Source organism: Boleophthalmus pectinirostris, unplaced genomic scaffold, assembly GCF_026225935.1.
Source record: "Boleophthalmus pectinirostris isolate CB_2022bp ecotype Guang Dong unplaced genomic scaffold, ASM2622593v1 HiC_scaffold_11, whole genome shotgun sequence".
Classification (NCBI taxonomy): domain Eukaryota; kingdom Metazoa; phylum Chordata; class Actinopteri; order Gobiiformes; family Gobiidae; genus Boleophthalmus; species Boleophthalmus pectinirostris.
The window spans coordinates 21,964,921-21,981,837 of NW_026570994.1; positions in this window are offsets into that span (position 1 = coordinate 21,964,921).

Here is a 16,917-nt window from a genome sequence, read left to right on the forward strand (position 1 = left end):
AAAACAAGACGATCTGTGAGAGAAAAACAAAAAAAACCTGCTCCACGTCTATTTCTGTAATCTCAAACTCCTTTAAACGTCCGCGCACACAAAACGTTTAAAGATTTATAATGTCTGCGCTGTAGTCTTCTATCGGGACACAACGTTTGGTACGAAAGAAAGTCTAACAGAACTTTTAAAACACGGCAAAAACGTCCACGGTAACAGGGAGAGGTCACGTACAGAGCACTAAGAGATCAGGAGTCGAACCCACAACCTCCTTCAGCTCATTTAAAGTCAATATCAAAGTTTTAATTGTACGAAATCAAAATAAATGTTCCTGAAACACCTGGTTTAGAGTCCTAGTTTAGATCTGGTTTGGTCTTGGTTTAACTGTGGTTTAGTCCTGGTTTAGTCCTGGTTTTAATCCTGGTTTAGTCCTGGTTTAGAGTCCTACTCTAATCCTGGTTTAGTCCTAGTTTAGCCCTGGTTTAGTCCTGGTTTAGTCTTGATTTAGTCCTGGTTTAGAGTCCTGGTTTAGTCCTGGTTTAGTCCTGGTTTAAGTCTGGTTTAGTTCTGGTTTAGTCCAGGTTTAGTCCTGGTTTAGTCCTGGTTTAGTCCTGGTTTAGTTTAAAGTCTTGGTTTAGTCCTGGTTTAGTCCTGGTTTAGAGTCCTGGTTTAGTCCTGGTTTAGCCCTGGTTTAGAGTCCTGGTTTAGTTCTGTTTTAGCCCTGGTTTAGTCCTGGTTTAGTCTTAGTTTAAAGTCTTGGTTTAGTCCTGGTTTAGAGTCCTGGTTTAGTCCTGGTTTAGGCCTGGTTGAGTCCTGGTTTAGCCCTGGTTTAGTCCTGGTTTAGTCTTAGTTTAAAGTCTTGGTTTAGTCCTGGTTTAGAGTCCTGGTTTAGTCCTGGTTTAGTCCTGGTTTAGAGTCCTGGTTTAGTCCTGGTTTAGAGTCCTGGTTTAGTCCTGGTTTAGGCCTGGTTTAGTCCTGGTTTAGCCCTGGTTTAGAGTCCTGGTTTAGTCCTGGTTTAGAGTCCTGGTTTAGTCCTGGTTTAGAGTCCTGGTTTAGTCCTGGTTTAGGCCTGGTTTAGTCCTGGTTTAGCCCTTGTTTAGAGTCCTGGTTGAGTCCTGGTTTAGTCCTGGTTTAGTCCTGGTTTAGGCCTGGTTTAGTCCTGGTTTAGAGTCCTGGTTTAGAGTCCTGGTTGAGTCCTGGTTTAGTATTGATTTAGTCTTTATTTAGTCCCTCTTTAGTCGTGGTTTAGAGACCTGGTTTAGAGTAATGGTTTAGAGTCCTTGTTTAGTCCTAGTTTAGTCCTTGTTTAGTCCTAGTTTAGTCCTTGTTTAGTCCTGGTTTAGTCCTGGTTTAGTCCTGTATTCCTTTAGTTTCACTGTTTGAGTTAAAATGAGAAATAAACTCACCTGTTCAACATCTCTGGATCTGTCAACAAACGATTCATGGAGCTGTGGAAAAGAAAAAACAAGATTAAACCAAAAATATTCATGAAGTTACAAACTACAGGACTAAACCAGGACTAAACTAGGACTAAAACAGAGCTAAACCAGAACAAATTCAGGACTAAACTAGGGACTAAATCAGGTATAAACCAGGACTAAAAGAGGACAAAACCAGGACTAAACCAGAGCAAAACCAATCAGGACAAAACCAGGACTAAACCAGGACAAAATCAGAATTAAAACAGGATTAATCCAGCATTAAACTAGGACTAAAACAGAGCTAAACCAGAACAAAATCAGGACTAAACTAGGGACTAAATCAGGTCTAAACCAGGACTAAACCAAAGCAAAGCCAATCAGGAAAAAAACAGAACTAAACCAGAGCTAAACCAAGACTAAACAAGGTCTAAATCAGGATTAAACCAGGACTAAAACAGGTTTAAACCAGGGCTAAACCAGGACTAAACCAGGACTAAACCAGAACTAAACCAGGACTAAACCAGAACTAAACCAGGACTAAATCAAGACAAAACCAGGACTAAACCAGAACTAAACCAGAACTAAATCAGGACAAAACCAGGACTAAACTTGGGACTAAATCAGAGCTAAACCAATCAGGACTAAACCAGGGCTAAACCAAGACTAAACAAGGTCTGAATCAGGATTAAACCAAGACTAAAACAGGTCTAAACCAGGATTAAACCAGGACTAAACCAGAACAAACCCAGGAATAAACCAGAACTAAACCAGGACTAAATTAGGACAAAACCAGGACTAAACCAGAACTAAACCAGAACTAAATCAGGACAAAACCAGGACTAAACTTGGGACTAAATCAGAGCTAAACCAATCAGGACTAAACCAGGGCTAAACCAAGACTAAACAAGGTCTGAATCAGGATTAAACCAAGACTAAAACAGGTCTAAACCAGGATTAAACCAGGACTAAACCAGAACAAACCCAGGACTAAACCAGGACTAAACCAGAACTAAAAAAGGACAACACCAGGACTAAACCAGAACAACACCAGGACTGAGCAAAGTCTAAACCAGGACTAAACCATGATTTTAATCCATAAAGTTCAGTTGTTGTTGTACTGTTGCCTCCACTTCAGCCCAGTGCTTCCAGTTTATTTCTTTGGTTTTCCGTCAGATGCCCTGGTCTGACCCGGCTTTACTCGAAACACTCAGGGATTGATCTGGGTTTGGCTCTGCTCCTCCATCTGTGCTTTTTTTTTTTTTTTTTTCGTTTGGGCCACAGCTGCAGAGTCGCTAACGTGAACATTATTAAAAGACCAGAGCGACGACACGAGGAACGGTTTGATGTTTCCGAGGAACCGCTCGTACATTCACACACAAACAAAATCAGCACACACAGACACTCGGAGCGACCTGGATAAAGTGTCTTGCTCAAGGACACAACGACAATATTCATCTGAGGGAGCTGGATTTGAACATCTAAACAGCTCGTAAAAACAATGATTTTTACTGCTTTTTATAAAGACATAGAATTAATATTATGCAGAATCCAGAGTATTTTCAGTTTCTCATGTGGCCCCGCCCCTGCATCAGGTGAAATGTGGGAGGATGTATTTAAACTAGGGCTGGGCAAAAATTTTAAAAATGAATTGCATTAATCACATGAGTTTGAGTGCGATTGTGATTAATCGCATGTTATACGCAAAACCAATTAATGAATTAAAAAGTAGAGTATAGCTGCACTTTTATTGGAAATGTAAATTAAAGAGTCAAACATTTGTTGTGCAAACTGCATTTCTTTCAGAGTTGAACCCTCAGAGTCTTCAAGGTTTTCTGAAGGCTCAAGAAAAAATATTGAATGAACTTTTGGACTTGTAAAATTTTTTCAATATGTTTTATTCAGTGAGTAATAAACACAACACTAGTAATAATTTCTAGATCAGTGTTTTAAACTTGGACTGATATTTCTTAGGAAACAAAGGGTTAATATAATGGAATGGAAATGGACCAATCACAGTTTTTCTTCCAGTGGTATCTGGGTAAATCAGTGACTCCCCCTGCAGCGCTGAACTAAAGAAATAAACTCAGCTCCGAGCGCACGGCTGGTCCAGCCAGAGCCGGAGCCCGCAGCCAAACCCGGGGCCGGAGCCGGAGCTGGAGCCCGCGGCCGGAGCCAGAGCCTGTGGCCAGAGCCGGAGCCCGTGGCCGAACCCGCAGCCGGGCCCGCGGTTCCACAGCTCACGGAGGCTCGGACACGTTGCATCTCATGTGGTCAGAAAAAAGTGAAAAAAGTGTAAAGAAAAGACTTCAAACTTAAAGAAACGCTCGCGGTGGACTTCAAAATAAAAGTCAGTGAGAAACAGATGTTTACAATTAACTAATTAAATAAATAATAAAAACTGCGTTAATGGTGTTAAAATAATTGTCGGCAATAATGAATTAATTAGTTAATGCAAAATTAACGCGTTAACGTGCCCGGCCCTACTTTAACTGTTTCTGTTTCACGTCAGCACACAGGTGACACCACTAAGTCAAGTTAAACGCCAGATCTGTGGAAAGGCGTCTCCACTCACAGTAAAAATATATATTCATTAATGTATTACTGAGCAGCTCTAACACTCCCACAAACTGAATAAATACAAGTTAGACATGTTTAGAGTAATGCCACACTGTGAGACTTTCCAGACACAACAATAACATCTTGACAGAGCTGAGCAGATGGCAGACCCCCCACCACACACACAGAAGTTACATAACGCAACTTTAATAGTGTACATTTTATTGTCGAAACTTATCAGACGAGTTCAGAGGAAAGTGGCAGATTTGAGAGTTCAGCGCGTTTAGAAAAAGACCTTTTAAGGAAACCCGGGCAGAGCTGAGCCTGTACAGAACATGACTTATGAAGGGTATAAGTTACTACAGGAAAACACGGCTATTTTAGACAATGAAATTTATATTAGATATTTTTTAAGAGGACGGTTTGCAGCTGGGTGGAAATATATATATATATATGGAACAGAAGAGAAACAGTGAGTATACGGTACATTTTAAAGGTCCTATATTACACAAAACTGACTCTTGTGAAGCTTTAAACCAGGTTATAATGTTGTTACCTCCTCAAAAACACACTTGGAGTTGTGTTTTGTTTCATTCACGCATGTCTGAGTAAGTATTTTTCAAGTGAACAGCTCCTTTTACCTTTTCAGTAGAGATAAAATTATCCAAATGACTGGGGATCGATATTTTAAAAGTCACAAATCTCCACAACCCAAGTCAAAATAAAAACGCAATAAATTTGTGAGCATTATTGAACAATAATGAGGATATTTTACTGTTGACTGAGTGATCATGTCTCTCTGAATAATTAGGATTACCGTATTTTTCAGACTATAAAGGCGCACCGAATTATAAGTCACATTAAAGGGCACATCTCATGCAAAATAACTCTTTTCACATTGTATCTTCTGCACATAAACATTGGGTTTTGGAACATCCATGACACAATAGTTCTGAAATTTTCCTGATTTCTTGGAGACAGTCACAGACCAGGAACTATGAAAGGCCGACTATTGCTCCTCCCCCCGCCCATCCTGAGAAAGCACAGGCTCCGCCCTCCAAACGTGACGTAGGCAACGAGTGAGACGCCCCGGAATCGGACGAGGACTTTGAGAAGCACGAAGTTCAAGCACCGCGTCCACATCAGCTGAACATTACTGATCGTTATCGCTCGTAGATAAACTTATTATATCATGTACATTGGAGGAGACGGTGGAGGCGGGGGAAGGGGCGGGTGTGAAGAGTTTTCTGCTACGTCAAACGTGTCATAGGTGTATCTGCCATCGTCATAGTAGCAGCTTTAGTTCGTTGTCCACGTGGGAGGGCGGCAGAAATACGCTGCAGTTTGTTAAAAAAAAAAACCAAAATCAATCTAAAAAAAACACTTCGGCGACAAATACAAGGCCCACACATCACTCTTAGAAGGTAGAAAGCTCTGAAAAGTTGATTTTGCATGAGATGGGCCCTTTAAGCGAAACAAACGGACGACACTTGAGACTTGAGACTTTTTAATTCCTACGAGAACGACTCAAATATACATTGAGTAATAATTTGTTTAATGCAGCTTTGACACATTTGTTTACGTTTTACAGACACGAAACTTAAAACCACATGGCTCATTTGCATAAACTATAAGCAATAAAAAAACAGCTTGCTCCTTGTGCTCTGATTAATGAAATTAAAGGACACGACTCAGTGGAATATGAGTGAAAATTGGTTCGAGGTCAGTAGCACGACCAGACATAAGGCACGCTCTCGATTTTTCAGACAATTATGGGATTTTAAGTGCGCCTTATAGTCCGAAAAATACGGTACTCAACTTTTAAACAAGGAAAAACGGTAATCAGTGTTTCCCACAGAAAACTGCTGCTGAAAAAGTGAGAAGCTCTAGTGAAGGTGTATGGAGTTTAAAAACACAGCGGAGAACTTCCTGTATTACCACATGACATCACAATGTGGAACAGAGTGTTTTCTGTTTGAGAGAAGAAACCAAAAACACAACTCCGGGTCTCTTTGTGATGAGGAAACTACATTCGAACATAAATTAGATCATTAAAACATGAAACTTATATTGAATTCATATTTGGTCTGGGTTTAGTCCTGGTTTAAGCCCAGTTTAGTCCTGATCTAGACTCGGTTTGGTCCTGTTTTAATCCTGGCTTGGTCCAGTCCAGGTTTAGTTCCAAGTTCAGTCCCAATTTTGATGGAAAACCTGGTCCGTTAGAGTAAAATAACATCAGAAAACAGAGTAATATGGGCCCTTTAATACTTTTTTAAACACGTTTTGCCGACAAGTCTAATGTTTAATCTCATAATCGTTCACTTTTGTCCCTCCCAGGCCGCCTTAAGTGCTGTTTTATTGCTGTTGAACGAGCGAGCGTCAGTGTGAGCTCTAAACAAAGTCTGTTTGAAAAGCAGTAGCCGAGTTTGAAGTGTTAAAAGTCTATATTTTTGTTTGACACTTTGAGACGTGAACAGTGAGTCCTGTGTCCAGAACAAGACCCGGCTCTGTTGGATTCTGGCTTAGACTAGTTTTCCAGCGTGGTTTTTAACTACAAACGGCAAGTAAACTAACCTAACCTGGTTCGGAACAGTCCACTCTAAAGGTGGTCCGCACAAGAGCGACTAAGAACTTGGGTGGGTAAGATTAAAGCGCCCGTGTTACGCAAAACTGACTCCTGAGAGCATCAAAAACAGACCTGGAGTTGTGTTTGGTTTGAGTAATCCTTTATTATTACTCCGTCTACACAAGAAGGAACAGAGAACTCAGCCTAAATGTGCAGATTAGTGTGATTTAAACATGTGTGACTAGGAAACTACCTTATCAAAACAAAAACTGGAGAGCTACTTATTTTTTTAGAAACTGAGTGTGTATAAGAGCCACAGCCTTAGATGGGTACAGTTAAATGCTTATAAAACATAAACCAATTATTACTGCACAAAGTTAGGCATCAAAATGATACAGGCACAATCATAAAAGCCATTTAATTAACCAAAACTGTGTTACTCAGCACAATGCATATAAATCTGAAATCTCTTAGTGAGCTACTTGGAAGGGGTTGGAGAGATTGCATTGACATTTGGTCCTGGTTTGGTCCTGGTTTAAGCCCAGTTTAGTCCTGATGATGACTCGGTTTGGTCCAGTCCAGGTTTAGTTCTAAGTTCAGTCCCAATTTTGATGGAAAAACTGGGCCCTTCAAAACTTTTCCATGACTTTTTCATGAGCTAAAGTGAATTTTCCATGACTTTACAGCACCTGCATGTGTAGAATTGATCATAGTTTTAGGGCTAAATATGAAATGTGAACTCTTTCCACTCACTTTATGGTTTGGGATTATAGTTTTTAACATTTAAAATCCTGTCAGTGCATTTATTGTCGTCTCTTTTATACAAAAGGCGCAGACGTTCACAAATAATCAGAACAGCCTCATGAGAACTTAACAGAACGCTGGAGTTGTGTGAAAGAGATACTAAAATTGCATGACTTTTCCAGGCCTAGAAAATTGCATTTTCAAATTTTCATGATTTTTCCAGGATGTTCATGACCGTGGGAACCCTGAATAAAATCCTATTAGAACATAACAGACATATAATTAAAGACTGGGCAGTACAAAGTGTCTCAAAAACATAAAAAATTCCAATTTCAGTCAACACAATTTTCTAATCAAGAAGACTACACTTACTAAGTTAATAAGTCCAATATTACACAACATTGACTCTTGTTTAAAAACACAGTGGAGCACTTCCTGTATCACCACATGATGACATCACAAGGTGGAACAGAGTGTTTTCAGTATGAGAGAAGAACTCAGCCTAAATGTGCAGGGTTTGTGTGTTAAACTTGTGTGAATGAAACAAAACACGACTCCAGTTCTGTTTGTGACGAGGAAACGACATTAGAACATCAGAAAATAGCGTAACACAGACTCTTTAATTATAATTCATTCTACTTCATTTAAACATTTATATTTTAATAATTTACAAACTTGTCTGTAGACCAATGTTTGACCCCGCTGACCCTGTTTGCATTTTGTTTATTTACAAATGGGAAAGCTAAAATGTTTTTGTGGTTTGGGCTGTCTCCAGTATTTTGGAAATCTGACCTGAGCAAACTTCAGGGGCAAATTCTGTCAAAAAACTCCAGTAATTGTACATATCTGTGTTTATTTTGTTTTTAATCATTACAAATCAACTTCAATATATCACTGTACTTGTATCTGTGGCACAGTTTTACATAAAAAGGTGCACTATGTAACTAACTCAGTTCAGTCCTTGTTTAGTCCTGGTTTGGACCTGGTTTAGACCTAGTTTAGTCCTGGTTCAGTCCTAGTTTAGTCCTGGTTTAGTCCTAGTTTAGTCCTGGTTTGGACCTGGTTTAGACCTAGTTTAGTCCTGGTTTAGACCTGGTTTAGTTCTTGGTTTAGTTCTGGGTTAGTCCTGGTTCAGTCCTGGTTTAGTCCTGGTTCAGTCCTGTTTTAGTCCTAGTTTAGTTCTGGTTTGGACCTGGTATATACCTGGTTCGGTCCTGGTACAGCTCTGGTTTAGTCCTGGTTTAGACCTGGTTTAGTCCTGGCTTAGTCTTGGTTCAGTCCTGGTTTGGACCTGGTTTAGACCTGGTTTAGTCCTGGTTTAGACCTGGTTTAGTCTTGGTTCAGTCTTGGTTTAGTCCTGGTTTAGATCTGGTTTAGACCTGGTTTAGACTTGCTTTAGAACCTGGTTTAGACCTGGTTCACTCCTGGTTCAGTTCTGGTTTAGACCTGGGTTAGACCTTGTTTAGACCTGGTTTAGTCCTGGTTTAGACCTTGTTTAGACCTGGTTTAGACCTGGTTTAGTTCTCAGTTTAGTTCTGGTTTAGACCTGGTTTAATTCTGGTTTAGACCTGGTTTAGACCTGGTTTAGTCCTGGTTTAGACCTGGTTTGGACCTGGTTTAGATCTAGTTTAGTCCTGGTTTAGTCCTCGGTTCAGTCCGGTTTTAAAGTAACTTGCCCAACAGTGGTCCTAACACAGATATTTTTGCTTTTTAATGCGGAATAAATTATTTATTCAGAATTAAATGATTTTTATTCAAGTGCAGGTGGTTTTATCGCTCAAACATTCGAAGGACCCTCTGCTAGAAAAGTTCCACAATGCAGCTTTAACACATTACCCTAGTTCAGCCTCACACGCCCACATCTGGATCAACAACATTAAAAACACGGCCTTTTCAACCTTGTGTTTTTTTTTCCAAGAAACTAAACATACATTTTCGACCAACTTCCCCTCGGTAAATACACTTTAAGGACGCCGACATAGGAGCTCCTGTTCTCCGCTCGTCTCCCGTCCGTCAAAACCCGCTCGGAACTGAAATAAACGTGATTTCTGAGCCGCGGGAACATAAGTCTTTCTGTACGTTTGCGCTCGGGGCAGATCCTCGGGGGAGACGGAGGAGGTCTGCGGTAAACGACGACACAACATACACTTTAAGAACTTCACGCTGCTGATGTTTACGCAGAAATTTATTAGATTACGAAGCGGTATAGAGGTGTCGTTATAAAAATAGGTGAGATATAGGGTTCGTTTAGCCCCGCCCCCTTTTGGATCTGAATGCTAAGTAGACTGTCAAAGTAAAAGTGTATTTTGAAGTAAGAGCTTTTTTAAGACCTTTTTAAGACCACTTCAGTGAAAATTAAGACCAACATCGCACCCATTATGTCGGCGAAAAACACCAGATCCAATTCACGCATCAAGAATCTCGGACTTCCGGTCATCGCGCAATTCATACTGAGAAGGATTTTCCGAAAAAGTGAACATCAAACCTCCATGTTTGTTTTGTTTTCAAGTCTTTTGAACCATATCGCTTTTGTTTCTGGTTCTGATATTGTCATATTTTAGTTTTGGGATTCGGACGTCGTAATTGTGTGGTTGTTGGATCCTAACAGCGGAAAACGGCTCGAGAAATTTGTTCGCGAACTCGATAAATGCAAAAGTGAATCAGATGTGTGTGACTCAAACCTCCGTTCAAACTGTTTCTCTTCCCAACGGAATTGAAAAATAGTGAAAGGTGAAGGTGATGGGCAGGATTGATCCACAGGAAGAACCAAAAAGGAAACATTAGACAAGGCCTGTAACGATAACAGATTTTGCTGGACGATTAATTGACCAAGAATTTATTGCGATAAACGATAATACTGCCATTTTGAGACCAATTTCAACTAATATAATGACCATGGAATAAAAATGCAAACACACCATTTCAAAGATCAATAAACCTTACTTTCTAAGAAACATTTAACACAGGAAGTGTAAGACAAACAAAAACAACAGGCCTAAATAAAACAGACTTAACATCGGACAAGTCTAATGTGTCTGGTTTACAGCGAGGACTTGTTCACAAAAATGCACTTGAATAAACCATCGCTGAACCAAACACAACCAAAACAATCAATAAAATGGATTATTAAGTCTCTGTAACAAAACTGCCCTTAAAAGTGATTTTAGTCTCTGACTTACATTGGAATATTGTGTCTTGTCTCTCTGTGGCTGCTGCTGTGGCCTCGGCGTTTTGGTCATTTAAATGTTCGTATGAACCCGCGACACAGGATGTTATTTCGCTATGAGGGAGCCTTGTCCTGTCTGGTGTCGTGTCGGTCGTCCCGGGGGAAGGGTTAGTTGTGTCGTTCGGGTTTGGGTTTATCAACTGTTGGGGTTTGATTCATTTCTTCTCATCGTTTGCGTTTCGCTGCATTTGACGCACGTGGCTGTTGAGACGTGTCCCGCTCACCAGTGTTGATTCGGCATCGTGACTTGTTTTGGCACTAGCCCATGAACTGTTTTGGTTCTGACGGCGGTGCTTGTGTTGCGGCTTCATGTTCACCGCACCGACAGCGGCGCTTTCTGCACTCATAGAAACATGTGCACATTGTTTCAAGCGTCATCACACTTGTTAAAGGGATAGTTCGGATTTTTTGACATAAATCTGTATGGCATCCCCGTCATCAGTGTTGTGCATTCACACCGACTTACCCCCCGAAAGCGTCCGGTGAGCCGAGATACTGGCTGGTTTTGGTGCTGAGGAAAGTAGTTCGGCAAGTTGTGTGGGGACTGTATACTAAAGCGTTTTTCTTTTCAAAGCAATATGTGTTCAAAAGAGTGATACATTTGCATCACAAAACCATCGTCGCCAAAAAAGTCAAACCTCATAATCGCTTGGCGCTATTTTCTCTCCGTACGTACCACTGCGCGCGGCCGCCAGGTGACAGCCGCGCACCGATCCATCACTTTCTTCAGTTGTTCGGCAGTGTTTACATGTGCAGACCGCCGCCACGCGAGAGAGCTAACCGGCCGCGCGCAGTGGTACGTACGGAGAGAAAATAGCGCCAAACGATTATGAGATCTGACTTTTTTGGGGACGATGGTTTTGTGATGCAAATGTATCACTCTTTTGAACACATATTGCTTTGAGAAGAAAAATGCTTTAGTATACAGTCCCCACACAAATAGCCGAACTACTTTCCTCAGCACCAAAACCAGCCAGTATCTCGGCTCACCGGACGCTTTCGGGGGGTAAGTCGGTGTGAATGCACAACACTGATGACGGGGATGACATACAGATTTATGTCAAAAAATCCGAACTATCCCTTTAAACGAGACGAGTCAGAGCGATAGAAACTTCTATCATTCAGTCTCTTTGAGAGCGAGAGAGAGCGAGGAAAACAAACAAGCTGCAAATAGAATTTATCGCGGCCGGAAAAGTTATCGAGCTCGTTAAAAGTTATCATACAATTAATTGATTTATTGATTATCGTTACAGGCCTAACCCCAAATTTAAGACCTTTTTAAGACCACTTCAATGAAAATTAAGACCAACATCGCACCCATTATGCGGGCGAAAAACACCAGATCCAAAAAATACTTTTATTATAAACTTTCATTCAGAACTCATTTATAGTTGGATGCATTGTTTGTAAAATAGCCAAAAAATCACTTATAACATTCTGGACAAGACAAGACAAATGAAGTATATACTCCACGTTCACTTCTTTTACATTGTTGTTGTTTTTTTCCTCCTTTAACATCGCACTGCAGCCCGGTTGAGTTTACAGAAAAATAGGCTAATGAAATTTAAGACCTTTGTGAAAAAAATAAGACTTGGACAACATAATTTAAAACTTTTTAAGGCCTTACTTTGGGAACATGAAATTCAAGACCTTTTTAAGACTTTAAAGAACTCGCGGCCGCCCTGTATAATATAGAAACCAATTTATGACAATGACACAAAAAACAGAAAGCAGGATTATCCCGAAACTATTCTAAATGCACAATATAGTTAAAAATATTAGCTGCAAAAAGTAATTGCCAGAATGAAACACTTTAGCAGCTAGAACAGGGGTCTCAATACATAAATCACTGTCCGTTTATTAGTGCGTAAAGTCGGGCTGCAAAATGATACACGTACAACGGTAACTGGCATGGAATTAACCAAACTTTAGTACAAACAATGGGTCGATTTGTGTAAAAATATTCAATGTTCACTTCACTGATTCTCTGTGAGGCTTTAAAACAGCTCCACTGATAAAAAATGAAAATATTACAGATAAAAATACAGTTTCTTATTAGTTGTCACATCTCCTAAATCTATATTTGTACAATCAAATCTGAGCAGTAGAGAGCAGTAGTAGTAGTAGTTTTATGACTTGTGCCACTTATTTATTTAACAACACTGGATATTTTGAATAAATAAAACTAAAACAAATGTCCTCACTCGGATAATTGCTCGTAAAATGTCCCCGATTGCTCCTTTTGTTGCCGCAGTTTGTCTTTTGTGTGAAATATCGGGACATCATTACAGAGGAATGCCACGGCTCCGAGCGACGAGGGGAGGGGCCAGAGACGACAACACAACAAAAACACACACACTCGAGCACGGAGTAATGATGTAAAACTGCATTATGTCACTTTTCCGATGGAGATGTTATTGCTGTGCCTCTTATGTTCCACTGTACAGCTTTAAATTGATATAACTTGATTTTTTTTTTCAATTAGAGGTGTTTTAATAGCTCAAAAATACCCTGAAAAGCTTGGGCTCATCAGGGCTCGCCTCTCCACAGATCTACAACCTGGCATCACCTACTTGTTTCCATGGAGATAGATAAATTTAATGCCATACTGAACTAGAACATACCAGGTAAAGCATAAAAACATCTCATTAGGACAAAAGTTACAAAAAAAAAGCCTAAAAGTTAGATTTTAGAGTAATTAGAGATTTAATTTAACATGTTTGAAGCAAGAATTGATCAGGAATAAATATATAAGGTAGAAGTGTTGTCATGATACTAAAATTTCAAACTCTGATTCCATGATAATAATAAAAACACTTACATTAGACAATATACTGTGATTTTCTGCATTAAATTGTAATATTTTGTTTTCTATTCCCATGTGGCCTTATATCTGTGTGATCCCTCAGTGGTCCAGGTCTAAACCAGATCTAAACCAGGTCTAAAACAGGTTTAAACCAGGTTTAAACCAGGTCTAAACCCAGTCTAAATAAGGCCTAAACCAGGTCTAAACCAGGTCTAAACCAGGACTAAAACAGGTCTAAAACAGGTCTAAAACAGGTCTAAAACAGGTCTAAACCAGGACTAAAACAGGTCTAAAACAGGTCTAAACCAGTTCCAAACCAGGTCGAAATCAGGTCTAATCCAGGTCTAAAAAATGTCTAAACCAGGTCTAAACCAGGCCTAAACCAAAGATAACCAGGTCTAAATCAGGTCTAAACCAGGTCTAAACCAGGTCTAAACCAGGTCTAAACCAGGTCCAAACCAGGTCTAAACCAGATATAAACCAAGACTAATCCAGGTCTAAACCAAGTGTAAACCAGGACTAATCCAGGTCTAATCCAGGTCTAAACCAGGTCTAAACCAGGTCTAAACCAGGTCTAAACCAGGTCTAAAGCAGGACTAATCCAGGTCCAAACCAGGTCTAAACCAGAACTAAACCAGGTCCATGGTCATGCACTAGTCTCTGTGCTCTTATACTTGCTCTGACACAGCTCAAGATCGTTCTACACATTCAGGAAAGCATCATTTCTGTTTTAGAATCGATATCTGCGATGAAAAATAAGAATCTAGTTTCAGTACTAGTTTTAGTATCGATTAGTATCTGATATTTCTTTTGACAACTGCAAATTTATTGATATTATTTAACAACCCCAGGTCAGACTATGAAAAAAAAAAGGATAAATAAGCACAAAACATGTATTATTATTACAATTACTACCTCGTACAAAGAAATAAGGGTCCAAAATTAACTTTTAACCTTTAGATTTAACTCATTGTAGTCCATAAATGGTCTAAAACAGGGACTAAACCAGGACTAAACCAAGTTCTAACTATATCCAAACTAAATAAACCACAATTTTAATAGAAAGCCGGCCTATTCCACACAGAAAATACGTAATTAATACTAAAATTGTGTTAAAACAGGTGTTGCAATGAGCTAACAGTAAAAAGGTCTAAACTGGGTCAAACTAGGATTAAAGAATTCCACTAAATATAACTTTATTACACGATACTGTACAATAACATGCATTTATACTCATTTAAACATGGTGAAATAAGAGTTTTACATCAGTTGCATGGGATTTTAATATAAAAAGTGGTAATAATTATCGTATTATTGGGAAAAAAAAGTGCTAGCATAGATGTATTCTTCTAATTAGCATAAAGCCACATGCTTCACTGTGCACCTTACGAAGCTCCAACTCCGCTCCGTTTGAGGTATTATTTTGATTTTTAACGCATTTTGTCGCAACTTTTAAGCAAAATTAAGCTTAAATGAATGCAAAAAATACTCAAAACGTGTGCCAGTGTAGTTTAAAACAGCTATAACGCAAAAGTAAACCATTTGAGACGCGATAAAAGTTAATCCGTGCGTAATTTGACGTGCAAAACTTAAAAGTGTTTCGGGAAAATCTTACCTTCTACATCCGTGACATGGTGGGGTTCGTGTAGGTCCGGTTCTGGTGAGGGTTTAAAGTCGTTTTTTTGCAGGTGGAAGCGGAGACGAGGTGGACTATGGCGGATCAGGACCGAGTCTGGACCCGAGTCTGGACCGCGGACCCGGGTGGACTGTGGGACGGTGCAGTACCCGGGGAGGCCGATAGAGGGCGCTGGAAACAAGGAAAAACAAGTACTAATTCAAAACTCAAGAATATTTATCTTATTTTTGTATTAATTATATATTTTTCTATCAGTTTATTTCTCCGTTTTTATTTTGATACGATCATAAACAGTAATTTTTTTAAACTTCTTTGTCATTATTATTAGTTTGTACGACCATAAACAAAAAAAAAAAAAAAAAAAAAAAAATCCTTACATTTTTTCATTCTCACTATGGTTTATTTTGTACGATCATAAATTATCAACTTTAAAAAAAAAAATTGTATTAAGGACAACCGAATACAACATTTAGAAAATAAAACAACAATCAACATTTAACAATTACAATATTCAGCATAAAACAAAGACAAATACATAAAGCAACACCCACAACACCACAACAAATACAAAAAAAAAGATAAACTTTTGTGCCTTTGTTAAAATTATTATTAGCTTCTACGACCATAAATGAAAAATTAAAAATAAAAATAATAAAAAACCTTCATCTTTAAAAACATGACGATATAAAAACTAAGGGGAAAAAAAAAAAAAAAGCGATTGTATTTCTGTTCGAGGGGTTAGTGTGTGGAACAATCTGTGTGATGATTTTTCCAGTGTGATATTAAACAGCTCTACTTTACATTTATTCAGTTACAGGTGGTTTTATAGCTCAAAAATACCTAGAAAAACAAACATTTTACAATTTACTGTTTATTCTACTACTCACTATTACTTATTTGTACATACATTTCTCTTGCTGTTTTAATTGCTGCTTATTTTGAAGTTTTATCATATTTTTTGTATATTTTTTACTCTCTGTTATTGTAATATACTGCAATGTATGTGTCCAAGTCATGTGGAATACTGTGGAGTACTGTGGAATATTCCGGGCAATATCACCGTGGAGAGAAGCAGGTGATGGATGCTCCGCCAGAAAAGTTACACAGTGCGCCTTTAAGTGATTACAAAATTTCCTGTACATATTAGAATCCTAAAATTAAAATCCATTTGTGTTGCTTTCAAAATTAATGTCTGTCCTTGTATAACTCCACATAATTACTTAAATAAAATGTCCTTGTATTTTTATTTATTTTATACAGTTTATAGGAACGTTTGGAGAAAATTATGAGAAAATAACTGACATAAAAGTTTGTAATATGGCCAAACCGTTTACAAAAACAAGACGAGTTGAGTAGAATATGTTATAAAATACTAAAGTGTAAAATAAAACGACAAAAAACATCGTGGGAAAAGAGTGAAGGAGGTAAAACTTAGGCTTTGGCGCCCTCTGGTGTCGAATCAGAGTATGACAAATAAAATAGAAGTGACGTATTGAGGAACAAAAAGTTTATTTTATACATTAACTATTACAAAATGCACTGCAAGATAACCTTTTTTTTAAGTAAGCCTTTTGTTTTATTGTCGAATGCTCGAATTGAACTACCAAAAATATATTATGTGAAAAATGAAAGAAGATGTGCTTCAACTGGAGTGGATTTTGTACATTATTTTGTGATATTCTGACTATGTTGGAACATTTGAACATAACCAAATTGTTTTAGTCCATATTTTACATTTTTATTTTTGTTCAGATATATACTTGTAGCCTGTTTGTCCCATTTACATTTCTACTTACTACTGTATTTAATTTGATATGCTTTGTATTATTTTGGCTGGTATGTGCATTCATTTGACAATTTAAGATGATTCTTTATTGCCAATAGAAACAATTTGATGAAGGCATTGCAATTTTTAGTTTTCCTGCTTTGTGAATACACAAATTTCTGCATTGTTATTGTGCACAAAGACCCACC